Source organism: Camelus dromedarius, chromosome 10 (genome assembly GCF_036321535.1).
Source record: "Camelus dromedarius isolate mCamDro1 chromosome 10, mCamDro1.pat, whole genome shotgun sequence".
Lineage (NCBI taxonomy): Eukaryota > Metazoa > Chordata > Mammalia > Artiodactyla > Camelidae > Camelus > Camelus dromedarius.
In genome coordinates, this window is record NC_087445.1 from 33,286,063 (window position 1) to 33,311,965 (window position 25,903).

Sequence of the window (25,903 nt, forward strand, 5' to 3'; positions counted from 1 at the left end):
TCTTAATTTGGTATATACATTCAATGTCTTTGTCCTGCTTTTGATTCTCATTGTGGTATCTTACATTATACATTGAGATCTTTGACGTATTCATGAAATGCGGATCCTTTGTTTTGTTTTGGCTGCCATTCTAACCCTATGGATGGGCACTGTGGCTGGACTTTGCTGGAACCTTTTGATGTGGTAAGAACCCGATGCGTAGAACCCAGTGTTCACTTCTGAGTTTCTAAATCAACGATCAAGTCAAAGCAATGACTGATTAACTGTTAATCTGATTTGCTGCATTTATGGATTTCCATTTAAAAGCTGATGAGGCACAGACATATTTTACTCCAGAAGAAAAAGAGCTAATACAGAAATTAGATCCTATTTCAGTTTTTACTAAGAAAGTTCACACTGAGTGTCAAAGCACCAGTATTATTATACATATAAATATTGATTGGTCTAATAATTTTTCTTTTTTTAATTGAAGTATAGTGGATGTACAATGTGTTAATTTCAGGTGTACAGCAAAGTGATTCAGTTATACATGCACATATGTATATTCTTCTTCAGATACTTTTCCATTATAGGTTATTACAAGACATTGAATATAGTTCCCTGTACCATACAGTACGTCCTTGTTTATCTATTTAAGTGTGTGTATGTTCATTTCAAACTCCTACTTTATCCCTCCCCATCTTTCCCCTTTGGTAACCATAAGTTTGTTTTCTATATCTATAAGTCTATTTCTGTTTTGTAAATAAGTTCATTTGTATCATTTTTTAGATTCCACATAAAAGTGATTCATGCTATTTGTCTTTCTCTGTCTCACTTCACTTAATGTGATGATCTCCAGGTCATCCACGTTGCTGCAAGTGGCCCTATTTCATTCTTTTTTATGACTGAGTAGTACTCCATTATATATACAAACATATATATATAAACTTTTTCTTTAATCTATTTTTTATATATAGTGGCTAACATTTGTAAATCTCAAACTCCCAAATTTATCCCTTCCCACCCTCTTTCCCCAGTAACCAGAAGATTGCTTACTATGTCTGTGAGTCTGTTTCTGTTCTGTAGTTGAGTTCACAGGGTCCTTTTTTCTTTTCTTTTTTTTTTTTTCAAATTCCATGTATGAGTGATACCATATGGTATTTTTCTTTCTCTTTCTGGCTTACTTCACTTAGAATGACATTCTCCAGGTCCATCCATGTTGCTGCAAATTGCATTTTATTCTTTTGCATGGCTGAGTAGTATTCCATTGTATAAATATACCACAGCTTCTTTATCCAGTCAACTGTCGATGGACATTTAGGTTGTTTCCATGTCTTAGCTATTGTAAATAGCGCTGCTATGAACCTTGGGGTTCAGGCGTCTTTTTGAATTAGGGTTCCTTCTGGATATAGGCCCAGAAGTGGGATTGCTGGATCATATAGTAAGACTATTTTTACTTTTTTGAGGACTCTCCATACTGTTTTCCATAACAGCTGCACCAAACTACATTCCCATCAGCAGTGTAGGAGGGTTCCCTTTTCTCCACACTCTCCAGCATTTATCGTTTGTGGACTTTTGAATGATGGGCATTCTGACTGGTGTGAGGTGATACTCATTGTAGTTTTGATTTCCATTTCTCTGATAATTAACGATACTGAGCATTTTTTCTTGTGCCTATTGGCCATTTGTATGTCTTCATTGGAGAATTGCTTGTTTAGGTCCTCTGCCCATTTTTAGATTGGGTTGTTTGTTTTTTTGTTCTTAAGTTGTATGAGCTGTTTATATATTCTGGAAATTAAGCCTTTGTCACCTGCATCATTTGCAGATATTTTCTCCCATTCTGTAAGTTGTCCTTTTGTTTTACTTATGGTTTCCTTTGCTGTGCAAAAGCTTTTGAATTTAATTAGGTCCCATTTGTTTATTTTTGCTCTTATTTTCATTGCCTGGGTAGACTGCCCTCTATTTTTATTTTTTTAAGGAATCTCCATACTGTCCTCCATAGTGACTGCACCAATTTACGTTCCCACCAACAGTGTAGGAGGGTTCCTTTTTCTCCACATCCTCTGCAGCATTTGTTTGTAGACTTTTTGATGACCAGTGTAAGGTGCTACCTCTTTGCAGTTTTGATTTGCATTTGTCTAATAATTGGCGATATTGAGCATCTTCTCATGTCCCTCTTGGCTATCTGTATGTCCTTGGAGAAGTATGTATTTAGGTCTTCTGTTCATTTTTTGAATGGGTTTTTTGTTTTTTTGATACTGAACTGTATGAGCTGTTTGTGTATTTTGGGAATTAATCCTTTGTTGGCCTCATCGTTTGCAAATATTTTCTCCCACTCAGCAGGTTGTCTTTTCGTGTTATTTGTGGTTTCCTTTGCTATGCAAAAGCGTATAAGTTTAATTAGGTCCCATTTATTTATTTATTGTTTTTATTTCCATTACTCTAGGTGATGGATCCAAAAAATAGTGCTGTGATTTATGTCAAATAGTGTTCTGTCTATGTTTTCCTAAGAGTTTTATAGTATATGGTCTTAAATTTAGGTCTTTAATCCATTTTGAGTTTATTTGTATATGGTGTTAGAGAATGTTCTAATTTCATTCTTTTATATGTAGCCGTCCAGTTTCCCCAGCACCACTTACTGAAGAGACTATCTTTTTTCCATTGTATATTCTTGCCTCCTTTGTCATAGATTAATTGACCATAAGTATGTGAGTTTATTTCTGGGCTTTCTGTCCTGTTCCATTGATCTAAGTGTCTGTTTTTGTGCCAGTACCATACTGTTCTGATTATTGTAGCTTTGCAGTCTGCAGTCAGGGAGCTTGATTCCTCCAGCTCCATTCTTCTTTCTCAAAATTGTTTTGGTTCTTCAGGATTGTTTTTCCATATAAATTAAAAAATTTTTTGTCCTAGTGCTGTGAAACATGCCATTGGTAATTTTATAGGGATCACATTGAATCTGTAGCTTGCCTTGGGTAGTCATTTTAACAATATTGATTCTTCCAATACAAGAATACGGTGTATCTTTCCATCTGTTTATGTCATCGTCAGTTTCTTTGATCGGTGTCTTGTAGTTTTCAGAGTACAGGTCTTTTGTCTCCTTAGCTAGGTTTATTCCTAGGTATTTTATTCTTTTTGATGTGATGGTAAGTGGGGTTGTTCTCTTAATTTCTCTTTCTGATATTTCATTGTCAGTGTATAGAAATGCAACTGACTTCTGTATGTGAATTTTGTTATCCTGCAACTTTACCAGATTCAGTGCTGAGCTCTAGTAGTTTTCTGGTAGCATCTTTAGGATATTCTATGCATAGTGTTGTGCCACCTGGAAACAGTGACAGTTTTATTTCATTTTTTATAATTTGGATTCCTTTTATTGATTTTCCTTCTCTTACTGCTGTCTCTAGGGCTTCCAAAACTATGTTGAATAGAAGTGGCGAGAGTGGCCATCCTTGTCTTCTTGTTCCTGATCTCAGAGGAAAGGCTTTCAGCTTTTCAACACTGAGTATGATGTTAGCTGTGGGTTTGTCATATACGGCCTTCATTATGTTTAGGTATGCTCCCTCTATGCCCACTTCCTGGAAAGTTTTTATTATAAATAGATGTTGAATTTTATCAAAAGTTTTTTCTGCATCTCTTGATATGATCGTGTGGTTTTTAGTCTTTGATTTTTTAATGTGGTGTATTACACTGATTGATTTGCAGATACTGAAAAATCGTTGCACCCCTGGGATAAATCCCAGTTGATCATGGTGTATGATCCTTTTTTACGTATCATTGGAGTCAGTTTGCTAGTATTTTGTTGACGATTTTTGGACCTATGTTCAACAGTGATATTGGCCTGAAATTTTCCTTGTGATATTTGTCACAAATCAGGTATCACAAAAAAAAAAGATACATGATTTGTCTGGTTTTGGTATGAGGGTGATGATGGCCTAATAAAATGAGTTCAGAAGTGTTCTTCCTCTGCAATTTTTTAGAATAGTTTCAAGAGGATAGATGTTAACTCTTCCCTAAATGTTTGGTAGAATTCACCTGTGAAGCCATCTGGTCCTGGACTTTTGTTTTGGGGGAGTTTTAAAATAGCTGATTGAATTTCAGTACTGGTAATTGGTCTGTTCATATTTTCTATTTCTTCCTGGTTCAGTCTTGGGAGATCTTACCTTTCTAAGAGTTTGTCTATTTCTTCTAGGTTCTCCATTTTATTGGCGTGTAGTTGCTCATAGTAGCCTCTTATGTTCCCTTGTATTTCTGTGATGTAAGTTGTAACTTCTCCTTTTTCATTTCTGCTTTTATTGATTTGGGCCCTCTTCCTTTTTTTCTTGATGAGTCTGACTAAAGGCTTATCAAATTTTGTTTATCTTTTCAAAGAACCAGCTTTTAGTTTCATTGATCTTTTCTTTTTCTTTTTTTTTTTTGTCTCTATTTCTGTTCTGGTCCTTATGATTTCTTCCCTTCTACTAACTTTGGGTCTTGTTTGTTCTTTTTCTAGTTGCTTTAGGTGTAAGGTTAGGTTGTTTATTTGAGATTTTTTTTCTTGTCCCTGAGGTAAGCTTGTATTGCTATAAACTTCCCTCTTAGAACTGCTTTTGCTGTGTCCCATAGGTTTTGTATTACCATGTTTTTGTTTTCATTTGTCTCTAGGTATTTTTTGTCTTTGATTTCTTCAGTGATTCATTAGTTGTTTAGTAGCATATTGTTTAGCTTCCACATGTTCGTGGGTTTTGTAGTTTTTTTTCTTGTAGTTGATTTCTAATTTCATAATGGTTGGAAAATGTGCTTGATAGTAAAGTTACTTTCACAGGCTTGCTTTCTGGCCCAGTATGTGATCTATCCTGGAGAATGTTCTGTGCATCTGCTGCTCTTGGATGGAATGCTCTATAAATATCAAGTCCATCTAGTCTAATGTGTCATTTAAGGTCTGTGTTTCCTTATTCATTTTCTGTCTGGATGATCTGTCCATTGATGTAAGTGGGGTGTTAAAGTTCCTTTTACTAAATATTTGCCTTATGTATTGAGGTGCTCCTGTGTTGGGTACATATATATTTATAATTGTTGTATCTTCTTCTTGGATTGATTTCTTGATTCTGTAGTGTCCTTTGTTTATTGTCTATTTTTTGTCTGATATAAGTACTCCAACCCCACCTTTCTTTTGATTTCCAGTTGTCTGGAATACCTTTTCCATCCCCTCACTTTGTCTGTATGTGTCTCTAGGTCTGAAGTGGGTCTCTTGTAGGCAGCATATATATGGGTCTTGTCTTTGTATACACTCAGCTAGTCTATGTCTTCAGGTTGGAGCATTTAGTCCATTTACATTTAAGGTAATTGACATATATGTTTTTATTGCTATTTTGTTAATTGTTTTGGATTTGTTTCTACAGGTCTTCATCTTCCCTTCTTTTATTCTCTTCTCTTGTGATTTGTTGACTATTTTTAGTGATATATTTGGATTCCTTTTTCTTTTTTGTATGTATATCTATTATAGATTTTTCGTTTGCAGTTACCATGAAGTTTTGGTATAGCAGCCTATATACATGATGGTTTAAGATGTTTATCTCTTAATTTCAAATGCATTGTAAATATCTTGCATTTATACTCTCCTCTCCTCATGATTAGTGATTTTGATATCATATTTAACATCTAGTTGTTCTGTGTATCCCTTACCTGTTCATTGTGAATACAGAGAATTGTTTTGTCTTTTAACCTCCCTACTAGTTTGTGTGTGGATGATTTCCTACCTTTACTGTATGTTTGCATTTAATGGTGAGCTTTTCCATTTCATAATTTTCTTGTTTCTAGTTGTGGCTTTTTCTTTCTCCCTAGAGAAGTTCCTTTAGCATTTGTTGTAAAGCTGGTTTGGTGCTGCTGAATTCTTCTAGCTTTTGCTTGTCTGTAAAGCTTTTGATTTCTCCATCAAATCTGAATGAGAGCCTTGCTGGTTAGAGTATTCTTGGTTGCAGGCTTTTTCCTTTCATCACTTTAGATATCTCTTGCCACTCCCTTCTGGTCTGTATAGTTTCTACTGAAAAATCAGCTGATAGCCGTATGGAAATGCCCTTGTATGTTTCCCTTACTGCTTTAGTATTTTCTCTTTAATTTTTGTCATTTTGGTTACAGTATGCTTGATGTGTTCCTCTTTGGGTTAATCCTGTGTAGTACTCTCTGTGCTTCCTGGACTTGGGTGACTGTTTCCTTTCCCAGGTTGGGGAATTTTTCAGCTATTATCTCTTCAAATATTTGCTCAGGCCCTTTCTCTCTCTTCGCTTTTTGGGACCCCTATAATGAGAACATGAATGTGCCTGATACTGTCTGAGCTCTCTTAAACTGTTCTCATTTCTTCTCATTTTTCCTCCTGTTCTGCAGCAGCGATATCCAGTACTCTGTCTCCTAGCCCACTGATCCGTTCTTCTGCATTATTTATTCGACTACTGATTCCTTCTAGTGTATCTTTCATTTCAGTTAATGTATTTTTCAACTGTTTGATTGTTTTTTATATTTTCTCTTTATTAAAAGCTTCTTCCTCTGTGCATTCATTCTTCTCCCAAGTTCTTTGATCACTTCACGATTATCACTCTGAACTCTTTCTCAGATAGACTGCCTATCTCCACATCGCTTAGTTCTTCTTCTGAGGTTTTTATCTTGTTCCTTCATCTGGGAGATATTCCTCTGCCACCTTATTGTGTCGAAATTTCTATTTGTATTTTTGTGTGGGTTAGTTTACATTTCTTGACCTTGGAGAAGTGGCCTGTAGGAGACATCCTGTGTGTCCCAGCAGTGCACTCCCCTCTCCTCACCCAAGGCCAGGCCCAGCTGGTGCCGGGGTGGGGTCTGCCCTGCCTCTGCAGGCTCAGTTCCACAGGTTGCAGGAATCTCAGTTTTTTTTCTTCCAGTGTCTGCCCTCTAGTGGGTGAGGCTGGTCTAGAGGCTCAGGCGGGATTCCTGGAGGGAGGGGCTGGTGCCTGCCCATTGGTGAGTGGAGCTGGATCCGGGCCCTCTGGTGGGCAGGGGCAGGTCTAGAGGCAGCTCAGGAAGGCTTGGGCAGCTTGTCTGCTGACGGCTGGGGTTGTGTCCTCGCCCAGTTGGTTGACTGACCTGAGGCTCCCCAGCACTGGGACCTGTAGGCTATTGGGTGCGGCCAGGTCTTGGGGCTAATGAGCCAAGATATTTGCCACCAGAGAGATCACGCAAAGGGATATGTCTAACCCAGGGTGAGCCACAGTCACCCCATCCCTCCTCAGGAGACCCTCCAGGACCAGAGGGTAGAAGAGCCTATGAAGTTACTGCTTTTGCCCTTGGTCCCAATGATGAGATTTTGTGTGCGCCCTTTAAAGTCTCTGTTTGCCTCAGTCTCGTGGGACTCCTGCAATTAAGTCCCACTGGCCTTCAAAGCCAAATGCTCTTGGGGCTCCCCTTTCTGGTGCTGGACCCCCAGCTGGGGAGCCTGACCTGGGGCTCAGAACGCTCCCTGCTGTGGGAGAGCCTCTGCAGTATAATTACTGTGCAGTCTTCCAGAGTGCTGGGGTGTATGGAGGGTGAATAAATCCCGAGTGTGCCGCTCCTACCATGTCATTGTGGTTCCTTCTTTATGTCTTTTATTGTGGAAGATCTTTTCTGGTAAGTTCCAGTCTTCTTCATCAAGAGTTGCTCTTTAGTTAGTTGATGTGCTTACGAGAGGAGGTGAGCTCAAGGTCCTTCCACTCTGCCATCTTGGCACGTCTTCCTAATAATTTTTCAATTTACTAGTTTTCAGAAAGAAATCCAAACACTTTACATGCTTCAAGGAAATTTTGAAATGCATATTTACCTCTTCAAAATTGTAATTTATGTGAAAACTCTTTTTGTTGTTCCCACTATGTTTTAGTTATGTCTAGCAACCTCATTTGGACAAAATATATAGATTCTTCATTAATACTAGATTTTACATTTAATTAGCATGTGTTTTCAATTCTAAGACTATCTTGGGGGCCACATTTTAGCCACTCTAAAGTCGGGCTGTGTACATTGTAGTATCTGTGAACATTTCATGTAGTATTTTCCTGTCTTTTTCATCTTCTACCTCCCCCTACCAAAAAGCTATTATTAAATCTATGCTGCTTCTTGGCATTTTAGAATTGAGGAAATGTGGAAAGTGCATGCATGGAGGATGGATGACTGCCTTTGATTTTGCCAAAAGGAAAGAAAGAGAAATGATAAATAAGGCAGAAGAGGAATTGCTTCGACTAAAGATTTGCAAACCTTCTCTCCCTCTTCCCTTACATTTTGAGTGTGGCTTCATGTATGTCTGACAGCTGGGAGTTTGGAATGACTTTTTCTGCAGTGTCTAAAGGAGAATAAAAAAAAAAAAGATTTAATTTCACTTTAATTCCAATATTTTTAAATTGCTTTGGTTTAGTAAGTTAATGAGGTCAGTTAGTTGCTGGAGCCAGAGAGAACACTTTTACCTAGAGATTAAGTTAAAAACCTTAGAAAGTTAAATCTAGGGGGCAATTTTAAAGGTTGTCCAGTCCAGCCAAAGCTTTGGCTATGGGACCTTGTCCTCTAAGAACCTTCTTTCAGCTTTAGTTCTAGAGTTCTCCTTGATTCTCTCTTAGCCTGATGATTATGGGATGTTCTTAGATATTTCCTGCCCTATTACTTTTGATCTTAAAATAGCAACCTCTAAGGCAAGTTAAATTTTCTGGTTGCTGTAGACATATAAGTTGCTTAATGCTCAGCAAAGTGTAGGAAAGATTTAGGGGTCAAACAGACTGTAGTTCAAGCCTCAGTTCTGCCACGTCTTGGATGTGTGACTAGTCAAGTTACTCAGCATCTCTAAACCTTATTTATTCAAGTCATTCAAAACATCATCAGTGTCAGTGAGGCTTGCATAACTAGAATGTGCCAGCTCTAGCCTAACAAAACAGACATAGCTTAGCTCATGAGGATACATGGGAATGAGTTGCCAGTGACAATCTGGAGGACAAGTTCTCTGATACGGATAGCCCTGGCTTGGAAATGGGGCACACTGCAGCAAACCTTTTGGAGAAATTGCATCAATCTGAGATGTGAAGAATGACTAGGGATAGTCAGATGGTTAGGAAAAATCACAAGTGCCTTGCCTATAAAATGAGGACACACCTATGTTGTTGGGTTATAGTGAGAAACAGACAGTGAATATAATACACCAGGACTGTGCCTGACAGGTCAGTATTGGTCCAGGAAACAGGGTCTGAATGGGTACCATTCTAGGCAATGGGGATGCAAAAATGAGTAGGATGCTGTCTGTGTCCTACCAGGTCTTAGAAGCTCGAGGTCTGCTTCGAGCTTCCTAGGCTGCCTCTGCTACTGCTCTTGTTTCATTGCGCTGTGCTTCCCTGTTCAGGCGTCTGAATCCTGAGACCACCAGCTTAGCGAGGCCAGGAAGGCTTCTCTCTTATCCACGGCTGTATCTTCAATGCTTAGTAGTCCTAGTGGACCTTTGCTATTCATCTTAGCCCCGGTTGCAGACGCGGTCACTTCCCTGACAAATCATCTGTCCCTTACCTTTTCAGCTTACACCTGCCCAACTTTCAGCTACTTCCCTGCTGAATTTGCTTGCCTGAAGGTTTCCTCTGTCTGGTGCTCACTCTGCTCACACATCAGGGAGGAAAGCTAGGAGTGCAGGCGAATTAAGGGGCATTAAGCCACACTCACGCTGCTCTCAGTTAGTGGATAAATACCTCAGCTCCTGGGCGCAGGGATGAGTCTGAGGCATGTCTTGTACACTGGCTCCAAGTCCCCCCTAGAGGATTTAGTTCTCCTCACCTCACAGGGATAACTCGATGCCCAGAATTAATTCTGTGGACAGATGGTAGCAGAGACAACAATTTGAATGGTAGCATCCAGGACCCAGTGCTGGCGGCCCATGTGATAAAACCCAGGGCATGCAGCATGGCTTCACCCAAACAGTTCCACTTGGGGATTTTTGAGCACTGCTCCTCGTTAGCCTCCAAACCTGTTTCATAGGTCCTCTCACAGATTCTTTGATCTCTACAGTATCTTTTGTGATAAATACCTTTCCTGCCACTGTGTCAAGGTTGATTTTTGTAGCTTACAACTAAGAATGTGGTCTGTGTCAGTCAGGATAGAGCCAGGAAAACAGTCCTCTGAGTCTTTCAAGTAGACGGGATTTTAATACAGATGTCGTTTAAAGGGGTGATGGAAAAGCTGGAAAGCCAGACAGGGAGAAATGAGGCAACTCACAGGTCAGTAATAGCTGGAAGCTGCCATCACCCTAGGGCTGGAGGAAGAGAGTCGGTCATGTGACAGGAGCTAGAATCATCTGGGGGCTTCCTGGAGGGGTGTCCAGTGGGATCCAGGACCTGAAGCTCACAGGAAGGAGGGGAGGTTTTTAATCCCACACCTCCTGTTAGTTCTAAGTAACCAGAAGCTAGAGGGCACAGGAGCCCATAATACAGAGCAGAAGAGGGAAGAGCCAGAAAATAGACGTGCAAGTCAACAGGCAGTTGACATGCATGCGCAGTAGGAGCTCAGATACTTTATGGCTGAATGAGTGAAGAGAAAAACCAGGGAGAGAGCGGGGACCAGAATCCTGTGTTTATGTCAACTCTGAAAAGAAGAGGGAGATAAGAGGACCCCCCTAAGAAGCACAGCAGTCGGAGAGATGGGAGGGAAATGAGGCAAGAGAAGTGTCTCGGGTGTCCCGGCCCTGGGGCAGTCATGTCTGCCAGCCTTGAAACCAGACTTGCACCAGACGGACCTCTGAATTATTCATCGGGTCTAGACAGGAGGCTCGGAGCGCTTATCCATGAGCTTTGGGTATCATAGCTTCTAATCCAGGCTATTCCCTGGGTAACTTGGGTTATTAAGTGAGGATAACAGTACATGCCAACTTTCACTGGGCAAGGTGAGGAGCAGCAAAGAAAAGATTTTTAAATACTTGGCAAAACAGAGAAATGTGTCGCAGCAAGAATCTTAATTGATGACCTAGAGACATGTGCATTCATTCTCACGGTCTGAATTTATGGGACTGTCCTCTATGACTTCCACGAATAAATGGAATGTAATCTGTTTGTTGGAGGCAGTGCCTCAGAGAAAACAAAAGTGTGTGTTTGGATTTGTGAGAAGGGACATGGTGTAATAGAAGAGCATAAATTTAAGATTCGGGGAACCTCGTTTTAATCTGAGCTCTGCTGCTCATGAGCCTTGTGATTTTAGACATATTTTAAACTGAGCTTCAGTTTCTTCATGTTTAAAATTGGCATCATCATCATAATTCCTGGCTTCAAATTAAGATAATGTTTTTATGATTGTGTGGGCAAGCCCCATGCCAGCACGGATGGGCACTTTGTAAGTATTTGTTCTCTTCCTTGGTCTCCCTTCTTTTATCATTGCTCCAACCCAGAGGGAAAAAAGTGAGAAAGTAAAATGTTTTCAAAAAAAAAAAAAAGGCTACTGTGAATTGTTTTCATAGGAAAATGCTTAAAGGAATTCAAACCCCAAACTCAGTGTTCCTGCTCATTCTTGAAAGCACCGAAGTCCACAAGCACTGTAAAGCCAGGGCCGTTTACTCAGGATTTCAGATGTTCCATTAAAAAATTCACCTGCACTTATTTTATGTCTTCAAAAATCCTCACTTCCCATGGCTGAGTAAAACGATTTCTTCCTCGGGCGGTGTCTTGCTGTTTCTGGGACCCAGGCAAGGAGTCCCTGTGCCTTTAAGCACGCTGTTTCTTCTGGACGCAGCTGGAATGTGATCGCTTCAAGGCTCACTGCAAAGGCGCTGGGCCTGGGCCTGGGCCAGCCCCCGAGGAGGGTTGCCAAGATACGACACCAGACACAAGACCCCTCCGTCTCCCTCTGGGTTTCTGGAGCAGCTGTCTCTAGCTCTGCTGTTGAAATCACAGTTCCTTCATTACAATCCAAACACATCTGTCCCCCAGACAAGAAAATGCTTAATAAAGGGACTTCCTCCACGCTGGCTAGTCTTGTGGTCTTATCCAGCCCTTAAAGACAATGCCCAGGCTGAGTACCACAAGGGAGCCTGTCCAGGGATGGAGGCCACCCCTGGGATGTGTCCCCGGGGAGGCAGAGTGCCAGCTAGCATTGATACCTGGGGCTGCTGTCAGGGTACTCACCACTTGGCTTGGCTTTGAAACATCATTGGGAGCTCAGACAAGATCAGTTCTCACTGAAGCTTCATTTGTGCATCGACAGGTACCTGTAAATATAAATTTTGTCATGACTTTCTGTGTCAGAAAATACAATTTCAAAGCAAAATGTATTCTTTATTCAAAGAAGTGGTGGTAGTGTCAACCCAAACTTAAGCCGTGTCCTAGGTAGTGGAGGTCAAAAAGGAAAGTTCTCCGCCACGGATTTTTAGGATTTGCTTGCCCCTGCAGGGCCCTTTTCCAGGCGGGAAAAGAAGCTTCCCAGGAGAGGGGAGACCCATGTTCTGGGTCTGCGGGATGGAATGCTCAAGGAAGGCACTGATCCCTTCCCAGCACTGGCCCCTGGAGGTGCCAACCCCATGGTGGACCCCTAGCCCCGGGGCCCCTCTTGGAGGTTGGTGCTCTGGGATTGCAGCAGTAGCAGCTGGTCCTCCCCTCACCCCATGTCTGTCTCACTCAGTCATTTATTTTGGTAACCAAATGGCCACAGTTACCCATGTCCTGTTCTTTCAGAACTATTTTAAGCCTATTTAGTCATTTGTATTAATATTTAATTCCATATTCTAAATAGAATGCTACCTCTAGTCGCTTCCTATTATGGTAAAGATTTATCTCACGTCCCTTTACCCTTCCTCCGTGCTTCCAGTTTGTTACACTCCAGTTCTCGCTGTTCCCATTATCTGACAATGGCGCGTTCACCTGTGAGCCGAGGAGCCTGTGATCACTATGGTTCTTTTCTTTTTTGGGGTATTTTTTCCTAGAGCCTGTCGATTATTTTATTTTTTTAAGATGTACTCTGTTTTCTCCATACGTGTTAAGTTTCCCCAGCCCCTTCAAGAGCCTGTAGCATCCAAGGCACTATTTTTAGCACATTAAGTAACGTATTTAACTTTTTAAATACCACTGTGAGGTAGGTGGAATCCAATCCCCATTTTACAGATGGGGACACGAAGCACAGAGGGGCCGACTGGCTGGTGTAGGATCCTAAGTGGCAGAGGCAGGATTCGAGCCCAGCCAGTCTGGCTTCTGCATGCACATTCCCAAACTCAAGCAGCACAGCCTTAGCTCTAACTTTCTACACAAGCAAGTCTACCAGATAAGCAACGAGGTATCATTTGTTTAAACAGAGCTCTCTCTCCGGTGTGCCCCCCGCCTGTGCTCTTGTGTCCCGCACCTGTGCCCGCTGCCGTCCTCGGACTTCTGCTCACTCCTGTCCGGGGAATTTCCGACACCTCCCTCCTGTACTGACTCCTTGTTTCCCGGGTATCACGTCTTCTTTCTTGGTTCACCTCCTTGCTTTAGGGGGAGCCGTCCTGTAGAAGACTTCTTGAGAAAAGGTGCATGGGACACAAATACTTTTTAGACCTTAAATGGCAGGAAGTGTTTCTATTCTACCTTGATAGCGTGGAGTCGAGTGTTCACTGCCATTCTCATTCTTGACGGTTTATGTGTGACCTGTTTCTCCCCTTCCTTGAAACGTTCACCGTCTTCCTGGCATTCTGGAGTTTGACAGCAGTGGCGGGTCTTTTCTCATTTATCGTGCTGGGTGCTCAGCAGGCCTTTTTAAGTCTGGACCCTCGTGTTCTGCACGCCCAGAAAATGTTCTTGTAATGGTTCTCTTGACATTTTTCTCTTCTGGATCCTTACGGTACCATGTTGGCTTCCTGGATTCGCCCCCTAGTTTCACCTCTTTTTCTCTCCTATTTTTTAAAAGGTTTTGAGATATTTCCTTATTTTCCAAATATATGTATGTAATATACATACAAATTTATATTTATACATATAATTTTACCTCTTATGTTTGAATTTCTAAGAACGCTTTCTTATCCAAATAATAATCTCTGCTTACTCCTTTTTCTTTTTCTTAATAGCATCCAGACCTCATTTTAACAATAGTGTGTATCCTCTCAGGTCATCCAATATAATTTCATTAAATTTTTCTTCTTTTTAATGTGTATCTTTGGCTTTTGTTTCTTTCTTTCTTTCTTTTTTTTTTTTTTTTTAATGAGTTTTCTTCCTTCCTTGCCTCTGTTTTGGTGTCTTTAGCTTTTATCTTAGAGGCTTTCTTCAACTGTCAAGCAGTCATCGGCTTTCTTTTCATATTTTAAAAGTTAGGTTAAAACAAAGGCTGATTGGAAGCTCTGTGTGCTTGGACTTGGCTCGTCAGCTGTAAAGTGCACTGTAGAATAATTGGCTGAGACATTGGCTTTTTAACTGGGAGATTCCTCAGTGTGAGGACCTATAGGGTTTTGTCTAGGCACGTGAGGTAGTTATTTGTGCAAAAACGTGTTGAAGTTTTGAGACGATTGAGACCATTTCTGTTACAGCAGCACAAACATCTTAACAATTTCGTGTGAGACGTGTGAGTTCCTAAAACTCTCTCTGCTATTTCTTCAACTTGGACCTTGTCTCCCCACATATTGCTTAGCATGGTCTTCTCTCTCCACTACCAAACTCTTATTCATTTTATGCAGAGCTGTTTGGTTCATGCTGATGTACGTCCTCAGAGGTCTCTGCCCCTAATCAGCTTTACAAATTATTTTCCTAAATGAAGACAGTTCCAGCCAAAAGAAGAACCATTGTCCCGTTTGTGCCGCATACCCAAACATCCATTGTTGAGTTAAAAACTCTGCTAGTTATATGACAGCTATTGATAAACTTGACTTCTGAACTGGTGCCAACTTACATATAGCCCTGGTTTCCTTATAATATGTGATTACGGCATGCAGATCCATTCTACTCACTAAGATAATTACGTCTATCTTGAAGTACATCAATCTGCTTGTTTCAGTGACTCTGCTGAAACCTCTTGTTTATTTATCCCCTTGGTGAGTGTGCTTGAGATTTTTCTACATATTGGAACAGTCACACTACAGCGTCCTGTCTATTGACTTTCCATTTAACACTGTAGACCTCCTGGCAAACGTATTGTTAAGAGCTCCTCCCCAAGCCCTAAAGTGCTATAGAATCAAGGTAGTTAAAGCTAGATCCTTTAACTTGATTTCCCTTCTGTGGAATCAAATACTCGGTTTTCTGGTATGATCGTAGCTAGACCTCCTAGCAGCATTTAATATACTGGATTGAAGCTTCATACTCCTCCTTGAAGCTTCCCTGGACACCACATTCTCCTCATTTTTGTCTCCTGTCGCGTTGGCACTCTTTTCTGTTCTCCCTTGTTGGCTCCATCTCCTCAATGTGACCTCTGATCTAAGAGTGCTTCAGGGTCCGGTTCTCACCTCTGCTGTCTACCAGGTCTCTTGAGTGATTCCATCTGCTCCATATTTTTATGCTGACGACTCCCAGAACTTTATTTTTAATTACGTTGTATGCCCAGGACTCCTGACTCGAGTTGCCTACTTGACATCTTCACACAGATGTTCAGTAGACACCTAATGCTTCCCATGACCAATACAGAACTCTTGAGTCAGTGCCATCTGTACGTGTCCTGACTACCCCAGATGCCTCTTTCTTCCCATTTTGGAAAATAATGCCAATGTCCAGCCACTTGCTCAAGCCCCAGATCTGACAATTACCCTTGAATCTTCTCTTTCATTTATCCCACAAAAGCTATTTATCTACCAACACGATTGGTTCTACTCCCATAAATTCCTTGAATCTGTCCAGTTCTCCACATTTTCATGATTCTAACCTTAGACAAAGACATCACAATGTTTCCTCTCAGCTGCTGCAAGAGCTTCTTCCCTGGGAGCCCTGCTTCCAGGCTTGCACGTAGCAACCACAAGAAGCTTTTAGAAGCATAAATCACATTGTGCCGCTGCTTAAAGTCCTCCAAAAGTCTTGATGATTTTCAGAACCGTACTCGTTCTAGCTCTTGCCTGTCAGCCCTGCGTTGGGCTCCCCACAACACCAAGCTCACTTCTCTCCTAGAGCCTTTGAAGCCAGCTCTTCCTCTGCCTAGAATGAGCTTCTCATTCTCACGTGCATGGCACATTCTATGTTCTCAACTTCCCTAAAAAGTCACCTCTTCAGAGGATCCTTCTCTGGGTATCCACCTAGAAGACCTGTTCAGTCATTTTCTTTACCACCTGCCTATTTAAATTCTGTGGATAACACTTACCACTATCATATTTTTCTTATTTACTTGTTTATTGCCTGTCTAGCCTCTGCCCCTCCTTGAGAGAGGTGACCAGTCTCATTCAGCTAGTATCATCAATGTTCAACACTTAAAAAAAAAAAAGCACTCAATGCCTATTTACTGAATGAAGGGATGAATATATGGAAGAAAAGCACCTGGGAGGCCATGTAGTCAGAATAATTCATTTTTAGAGGTGAGAAAACCAGAGGGAAAGGCGACTTGCCAAAGATAGTGTAGTTATCAGGCTTTTTGGCCTATTATTTTAAGTTTGTTCATTATTACAGTGACCTCAACTACATCCCAAAGCAACTACCTTCAATTATATGCTTGGCTCCACCGGTTTCATCAGTTCATCGTCTCACCCCGGGGTCCTGTCTGATCAACATTACCCCAGCCAAGGGTGCTATGGACAGAAGCCAACTATATGTTCTGTTGTGTCAGCTGCCGCCCACGCTGGCCGTGTTTATCCTGGGGTAGTTACAAGCTTTCTTTGTAAACTGGGAGAACTGACTTTTTGGCTCTTCTCCCCTGTTGACCCACTACAAACTCACCTTTTTACCAAACCAGATACTGGATAGTGGTCATGTACAGGGTAGAATTATTCATCTATTTTGTTACCATGTTACTGGCCCAGTTTACCAGATAATTATGGTGTTGTAGAAAGAGCTTCGCCTTGGGAAACCTGGCTTTTCATCCATTTCTTTTACTCAGAAGCGGCTGCCTGATCTTAAGCGAGCCTTTAATACTCTAAGCTTCAATTTTGCAGCCCGCCCAGCATTGCCATGGGCAGGGAAAACCACCACCCCCAAACTAAAAAAACCAACAACCAGCTCTCTCTCTCTGACTCCATCTCTCTCTTCCCTTCTTTATGTGGAAAAATACAAAAAATCACTTCACAGGGATGAACTGAACTCATTAATAATCCAGTTAGTTGCATGAAATGAACTCATGAATGTGAAAACATCTTGGTAACTGTGAAACGCATTACAGATATAAGGGATTGCTCGCATTCATCAGTTTCTCACATATTAAATATACAGCCATCAGTAATTGTGATTTTTGTTAAGTCCCTGTTATATGTCAAACTTGCAAAACAGCTGTCTTCTTATCCAGTGTACTTTTGGATAATGATTTTAATTATTCTTTTCAATAAAAGTATTATGTTCACTGTAACTAATCCAAATGGTATGAAATGTAAATGGAAAGGTTTACCCATTCACCTCAAACCCCATAAGTATAACCCCCAGACATAAGCAGTTAGCATTAGCTTACTGTTTTTAGTTACTACTACTGCTCATAATAGTTAGCATAACATAATAGCTACCATAATAGTTGAGTACTTGACTGTGAGTCTGATGTTAGAAGCACTTTATGGATTAACTCATTCAGTAACCCTACAGCTCAAGTATTACTGTTACCCTCATTTTATTTTTAATGGAGGTAGTGGGGATTGAACCTAGGACCTTGGGCATGCTGCACTCTACCACTGAGCTATGCCCTCGCCACACCATCCTCATTTTATATGTGAGCAAAGTAAGGCACAGAGTTGGGAAGCCACTTGCCCAGTGACACACAGGCATTTTAGCTGAGGCAGACTGGCTTAGTCGCTAGAAACAACGTATCTTAGACACCTTTACGTTCAACCGTATACAGAGCTACTGTATAATTTTAGTACCTACAGAACACTCCACTGTATGATGTATCTTATATATTGGCTCAAAATTGATGACAGTTTTTATTCTTGTCTACATTTTTCATTATTAGGAATAAACTGCAAAACATTAAAAATTAAACTGCCATGACAACCTAGAACGTTCGTGTGTCTCTGTGGCATACATTTCTGTCAGTGAGTAGCTGAAACAAAGGACATAGACACTAAACTTTTTGAGAGACACTGCCTTCCACAAGGAACAGTAATTTTCACCTGGAGTCTATAAACCACCAGAGTCACTGTGAGAACCAGTTTTTTAAATGTGCTTCTGTTTGTTTGTTTGTTTGTTTCCTCTAATTGTGTTTTAAATCTGATTGCTCTGTTGTTTGACAAGGAATTTTACCGCCTGGTAAGCACAGCATTGTGGGAAAGCTCCTCATATCCCTGTAAGGTGATGCCTCTGCTCCCGGGCAGGGGGTGAGCGTGCATCCAGTGACCTCTCTGCCTGTGCCGCCTGGTACCCTGAGGCTCTGGAAAAATTACTGTGCGACTGTTCGCCTTGGCTCAGCCTGAGATCTACTATGACAGATTTATTGGCTCTGAAACATTTATCCAAGCAGAACCTCTAGACCAATATACGTTTTCACTCACATGCACTCCAGGGAGAGCGAGAGATGAGAACCATCAGGAGTAAAACTCCACAGAGATGTGAGTCCACCTCTCACTCCACCCTGGAAAATTTCTTAAGAAGTGAAATTCATCATTTCTTCCAACATCACATCTCTCTTTTTTTAACCAGTTTTTCTCAGTTGGTACTGAAGGAGTAGATCAATGAAAGGAAAAAATTAACAAGGTCCCTCAATCAACTACCATTTCATTCATTATTTGTTCTGTAAGGGAAAATACTAAATAATCTATGGTTCTTGCCTCCAAGAAACTTGCAGTTTTCTCCAACCTTTGTAGGAATGGAGGATGGAGAAAAAGACTTGAATTTAAATAGAGATGTATTTAGAGCAATAAGGGAGGATGTATAAGGAGAATCAATAATAACATTATCCCCATTTTCTTGACGAGAAAAATAAAGCTTGGAGAGGTTAAGGGGCTTAGCCTAGCTTGCTAAAATAGAAAGTAGTGAAGTCAAATAGTTCAAACTCTGGTTCCAGTTTCAAAGGTCATGTGTTCTCTGTTGCACTCGGTAGTGGTCTCCACACCTGCTTGATGTAGGTTTCCAGTTCTATTTAGCATACTGACGTCCTCCTGGGTACTACAGGCACACAGAAATCCTAGATAAAATCTAGCAAAACTATTTTACGTACATATCCAAGGATGAAAGGAAGGGAGGGAGGAAGAGAGAAAAAGATAAAAAGAAAGGAAATTTTTAAATGCCAAAAATAAAGAAGAAATTCATGGCCAATATGGTAAATGCATCAGCTGATGCCAGAACAGAACAGAGGGCATCAGACATGGCTATAGGACCTAACAGGCAGAGGTCGTGGTTTTTAACACGTGTCTAGAATAAAAGACTTGCCCTTGGGCCTGTGAGAGGTGAAGAGTTAGAACTGAAATTCACACATAAAGCTTAGGACCAAGGAAGAGCTGCTTCCACCATATAAGGGGACTGTGAAGCATCATTCATTTACCACAAACACACCTGACAAAATGATCACGGATTAGGTATCTGTGTGGGAAAAATTTCCCCACAGTAAATGAAAATTTTAAAAATAAATGTTATGCATAGGTGTAGAATCCAAATTTTAGACAGAGGAACACCAAAAAGAGGTATTTATGTAGTTACTGTAAATATTTCAGGCCAGTGAAACTCCTGAAATTCCCAGAAGAATCAAATGCAAGACTTCTCTGGATGGTTGCTAGCAAATCTTAGAGTACACAGGAATCCCACAGAGAAATATGTCCTAGCTGAAAGTATGCTCACAATTAAAAAGTACAAAATAAACAAGGATGTGGTCCACAGCACGGGAGAGTCAGCTTGCACGCGTGGGAGGAAGCACCACAAGAACCTCCGATAAAATGATCCACAGCTATCTATACATTAAGCTTGTGTATAATCGTTAAAGAGAGAAAGGGAGAAATAAAAATCCTTGTCAAAAACCAGGGCACTAAAAAAGAACAGGCAGATATGAGAAACAACCCAATAGGGCAAATCAGGACAAAGTTATGAGTAAAATTAAACACAGTGGCCAGCTGTAAGAGCAGATTGGCACAATTAGAGAGAATTGATGATATGAAACATGACATATAAATGTTATATATAGATGTCAGGCAAATATTTGGGGGTACGAGTGATGACAGGTGGGAGTAGCATGATGGGGGGACCAGAACAAGCACACTCCAGACTGAAGGAAAAAACACGGGCTGTGTGGAGCTGGCTGGCACTCTCTGGAGTCGTAAAACCTGGGCTCTCTGTGTGCCTGGAGCCATTGACACACTCCCCCTGCAGGGCCCTTCGCATACCTGCATTTCTGCAAGATAAAAAACATCATCTCTTGATGTGTGTTTACCTCAGGAGACGGCCTGTCTCACAATACCCTAGGTGGCCTCTTATCAAAGTCATAAAACCTATTGTTCAGAGGAGTCCAACAGATCTCACAAGCAGTCAGGTGCCTGTGCACAAGCTGATCATGCAGCCCCTGCCTTGTGCGCACAGGCCCCTGCCCCCAGTAAAAGACCCTGCACACCCACCCTCGGGGCTCCCGCACACAGGCACCTCCTACGCGTGTGGCCCGTTGTTGTCCGTGGCAGCGTAACCTAATAGCTCCTTTCCTGAACTCTTCTGGGCCTCTGGTAAATTCTTTTACCAACCCCAGTCACTGGCCTGTCGCCCGAGTGGTGTCCTACAGCGGTCTGCCATGTGCCTTAGCAACTCAAACTCCCCTGTAGTCAGAGAGGGGAAAAGAAAGTATAGGAAGCCACTCTAAACATAGTGATCAATGAGTGAACTTGAGTTCCTGTAGGACGCTGGGTGAAACTGTGCAAAGCACAAGAGCATCATTCTGAGGGTTTTCATGCTTACTAGTGAAATACCAGTAAAGGCTACGGGGGCAGAAACACAGTCAAGTGATTTGGGGCTGAAAACAATTTCTGGCAAAGGGAAACTTAATTAACAGGGCGCTGGTGTTTCTCACTTCCAAACCTTGGGCAACTGGACAGAGTCTGATGTGCTCAGGGAAGGCTCAACGGTGCTGAAAGTCAGGTACCAGGTTTCCCCAAACCAGGCTGTTTGAACCCTCTACCTTGGTGGCCGGCCTTGGCAACTTTAATTAAAAAATCAATTCCGATGACTCTCCTGTGAATGAAAACAACTGCCTGCCATATCAGTAAACAAAGGATGCTGCGGCCATCTGCTGCCACCGCTGTCACCTCTGATGGTAAGCCGGAGGGAGCTCTGGGTGGAGTGAAGCAGGCTGCCCACTGACAAGTCCTCAGCCTCTGCAGCCACCCCTAAAGGTGCCCCACCCCAAGGAGACTCAGGATGGGAGCACAGGATACTGGCCCTAGATGGCTAAGATGCATATCAAAGGAATGACTTCAGTGAGCCCAGACTTTTGCGCCTTCCCACATATAGAAAAGCACTAAATCCCTCAGCCTGGGATATCTGGTTTCCTTTATTAACAGTGATCTTTTGATGTTCAGACTACCTGCTCTTTGTTGCCAAAAAAAAAAAAAAAGAAAAAAGAAAAAAAATCCTGTATATCTTGGCTCCTCCCCTGCTTATTCAGAGCAATCTGAGAGGCCATTATCCTGGGCTTGAAGTCCTCAGAAATGTCCACTGAATAAAACATCACTGTCAACTTTTAGGGTACGCTTTTTCTCTGCCCAGTCAACACTCCCATGCTCAAGAAAAGCAATCACAGACTCTAATGACTTTCAAATGCCTTGCCACTCCTACTCCAGTCAGGGCCAACATGAAAATGCAGAGGTAAATTGCGTTGCCTGTTAGAATATCAGGTAGACTGGAACCCACTGGTGGAAACGAGCCCGCAGCGGACTTCGATGGCTCTAGTGCTGGGAAGAGAACGTGGAATGATTCCTGGAGAGCCCAGGCGTGGCCTCTGCAGGTAGCCCAGCAGGCAGTCTACCACCCTTTAGGCTGAGCCCTGTCCTGGTTTAGGGTTGTGTTTTCAAGTGGTTTGTTCTTAAAACAATTGCAGATGGTGCTCAGAACCGGGGCTGAGCAGTCATTTAAACTATTAACCAACCACCCAACAGAAGCTCATTGAGCCGCTCCCGTGTGTCTTTAGGGTAAGAGCCCAAGGATGGAATGGGAGAGAGGGAGAGGGACAACCAGGAGCTGGAATGTAGAATTGTAGACAGACAACCTCTTGATGGGAGGCAATGTGACAAGGTGGCTAGGGTAAGGCCCTGGAGGCATAAAGGCTGGGTTTGAATCCACCTTATTACACCCAAGCTGGAAGGCTTTGGTCCCTGTACCTCAGTTTCCAGTTCTGTAAAATGGGATAAATACTCTCTTATTCATCAAGTGGTTAAGATTAAATGAGAAAGGATTAAAAGAGATAAGGATGAAGCGCTTAGCTCAGAGAAAGTTGCCTATCATTGAAGGAGGAATGGTAAAATGGCCGCACTTGGGCTAACTGACTCTTGACCTGCTGCTTGCCCTTAGAACGGTCAGCAAACTTGACCGACCAGTCACCGCCCCCAGCCCCAGGCCCGTTGTTAAAGCTGAAGTCATTGATCTTGTTGCCTTTCACTTTATTGTAGCAATTAAAATTTATAATCATGTTTGGCTTCTGAGTCCTCCAGGAAGAAGGTCATGGAACTGTAGTCCTCCAAAATAGCCTGATTTGTCAAAAGGAGAAATATGCCGCAGGTGTTTACAAGATGAAAAGACTGGAAAAGTTGCAACTGCCAGTTTCCATGGAACTGTTGCCTGGGGACGTCCAGTCACCACAACATCTTGTGACCAGATAAATGATTCTGTTGATTGTTGTTTCTTTTTAAGCTATGGCTATGTTAACCACCCTGCCCCATCCCCAAGGTGGGTTCACAGTTTTGAAGGCACCAGCCTGCTGTGAGTCCCCTTTGCCCGGCAAAGCAATAAACCTGCCTCTTCTAAGCTCCAAGACCCTGTCTCTGAGTTATTTGGCTTGTAAGGGATGGGGGCCGATCTTTTGGCAACAAATTCATGGTGCCCACGCGAGGCATGAACCACCCTCTTTTCTAAGAGGGGCTTCAGGTTCCACCTCGCTGCCAGGCCAGCAAGGCTCGAACAACTGCCACTCCAGGTCGATGGGAGGGACAGCGGAGAACGGGGCCCAGCGGCTACCAGGGCCTCTTTGCTCTGGGGATCCTTTCATCCCTTGCCCTTCCACCCATCAGCAGACCACAGTAGCCTAAACCGATTTCTTGGAGGAAGAAAAGATGGCTCTGTTTCTTCTGAAGTGTCGCATCTGATCGGCAGGCCGAGGGTAAGTTCCTGGGGATGACCAAGGCCCCTTGATCTCACGTTGAGAGTTCTCTAATTAGACAGACGGGGGTCTCTCATTTGTATTTGAAATGGGCACCCATTTGTAACAGAGGTCTTGGGCTGAGAGGACTTGGAAGTGAAAATATGTGTAAGTTTGGAATTTGAATTTGTTTTAGCCTGTCGTTTGTAAGTTTGTGCCTCCATTTACCCGTAAAAACCTGGTATTGCAATTTGAACTCTGTATTTGTATTTTGTACTTTGTATTTGAAATAAGTTATGGGAGGCACGCCGTCTATTCCATCCAATAGCCCAGTGGGTAAGATCTCAAATGACTGGTCCAATTATAGTTAACTAAGAAAGATAATGGCTTTAGAGGCCACTCAGGAGGAAGCCCAGCACCTAATACAAGGGACCCCGCAGGTGCTCGCTGTGGATGGGGTGCCCTAGCTGGGCTTGGAAAGGGCTTGCCAAAATGCACTCGCTCTGACAAGGTGCAAGCCCTAAAACCAGATTAAAAGTAGCCAGAAACCCCGGGAAATTATTGGAAATTGTCTTTCAGTTTTATAACTCTAGAGAAGACAGAAACAGAAAGCCAGAGTTAACAGTATAATAGTAACTCGCCTGGGGGCCTTTAGTAAACAAAAGCCCAGGGGCCAAAAGGAAGATAAGAGAAAGCCAGCTATTAATGCCTGTTAATCAGTGTGTCTATTGCAAAGTGGAGGGGCACTGGAGAAAGGGCTGCTCAAAACTAAAACTAGGATGAAAAAGGAAGAGCAAACACTTTCCAATGTCAAGGTCACCCAAGAGCCTCAGGCACAGCTGACAGCGGGGTCTCAACTAGTGGACTTTCTAGCTAACTTCTAAACTTCTATCCCAGTACCAATGACTCAACTGCTATTGCCACCTCTGGAATGCAAATTTTGAGAAAGGAAGTAAATAATTTGGAAACAGATAGAAATCTTAAATGTCTTCTATAGAATCTAGACAGACAACTTCGATTTGTTCCATCTGCCAGAAACCCAATTTGAATCCAACCTCTTATAACTGATGAGTCTGTGTTTGTGTGTTTGTACGTACCTGTACGTGTGTTGTAGATATGTGGCATTGCCAAAATTAATTTGTAAAAGAGCTCTATTTAATTGGCTTAAAGAAAATTAAATGCTTATATAAATACTCAGAAATATAAAAGAAACTGGCCAGAATGAAAATCGGGTTCATGAGATCTAAAAAGTATTCAGTTCTGAATCAATACCTGGTATTTGAAGCTAGCTTAAGCTTATTGATTTAATTAATATAGACATGTCTCAAGATTTATTCATGTTAAGCATTAAGATTTTATTGTACTTAGGCTTAATAGAAGTCCAATAAGACCTTGTCATGTCTGTTACAAATTTGTCAGCAAGAAAAATAACTTGGTATAATAGTCTTGCAAGTAACTTAAATGCAAATGAAAAAGAGCTTGTGGGTAAACTTTTTAGGAATGATTATTTCAGGAATGCCTACTCACTCAAATGAGCTCCCCAGATATTTGGTAACTTGAAATTTTAGAGTTGTGCTAGATTAAGTTAAATGATGGAAGTTTATTAAATAGCTAGGTCGTTTTCAAATAAAATAAGGTATCAAAACATTAATTGCTGAATATTGACTTCCTCTTACAGAGAAACTAAAGGTGTTTAGAAATATTAATAAATGTTTGGTGCCACCCTGAAACATTCTTTCCTATTAAGGGAAACATCTCAGTATGCTAGGAAAGTAAAATGAGTGCGTGAAAGAAGGTATGAGAAAGGGAATTATATTTTGTTAATGAAAAAAGAGTGACTTTATTCTGAAGCTGTTTACTTCTGAATGGAAAAGAAAATAAGGGACAAAATAATATGGATACAGAAAGTTGTGGAAGGTTTGTGAAAGAGGAACCCTGAGAAAAGAGTTTTGTATATAATTGGGATTGACTAAGTTTAGAATAAATTTAGTCAAAGTAAATGAATCTTAGAAGTAAGCTGGTACAAGGCTAGATTTGGTTTTCTGTATGTTAAGAGGACAAAGTTTCCTTAAAATGTTAATCTGCCTTTAGCAACAGATTGTAAAGTTTCTTTTTTTTAATTTTATTTTAACATTTTTTATTTTTTGAAATCCCAGTCTATCCCTTCCCACCCCCCGCCCCCTTGGCAACCACAAGTTTGTATTCTATGTCTATGAGTCTATTTCTGTTTTGTATTTATGCTTTGCTTGTGTTTTGTTTTTTGTTTGTTTTTTTAGATTCCACATATGAGCGATCTCATATGGTATTTTTCTTTCTCTTTCTGGCTTACTTCACTTAGAATGACATTCTCCAGGAGCATCCATGTTGCTGCAAATGGTGTTATGTTGTTGGTTTTTATGGCTGAATAGTATTCCACTGTATAAATATACCACTTCTTCTTTATCCAGTCATCTGTTGATGGACATTTAGGCTGTCTCCATGTCTTGGCTGTTGTAAATAGTGCTGCTATGAACATTGGGGTGCAGGTGTCATCCTGAAGTAGGGTTCCTTCTGGATATATGCCCAGGAGTGGGATTCCTGGGTCATATGGTAAGTCTATTCCTAGTCTTTT

At 41.5% G+C, this 25,903-nt stretch overlaps 1 long non-coding RNA gene across 32 annotated transcripts in view; it reads left to right on the forward strand.

Moving 5' to 3' along the window:
• The window catches only part of LOC105100271 (uncharacterized), a 243,631-nt gene extending 220,670 nt beyond the window's left edge, over positions 1-22,961 (forward strand). For 28 of the 32 annotated variants that reach the window (XR_010382664.1, XR_010382657.1, XR_010382667.1 and 25 more), the window contains one exon: positions 22,649-22,961. This is a non-coding gene — a long non-coding RNA (uncharacterized LOC105100271). Of the gene's footprint in view, positions 1-188; positions 13,805-17,982; positions 18,171-22,640 lie in introns of those variants that run through there. The other 4 variants (XR_010382670.1, XR_010382674.1, XR_010382671.1 and 1 more) reach the window with 4 other exon arrangements.
• Positions 22,962-25,903: the final 2,942 nt, after the last annotated feature.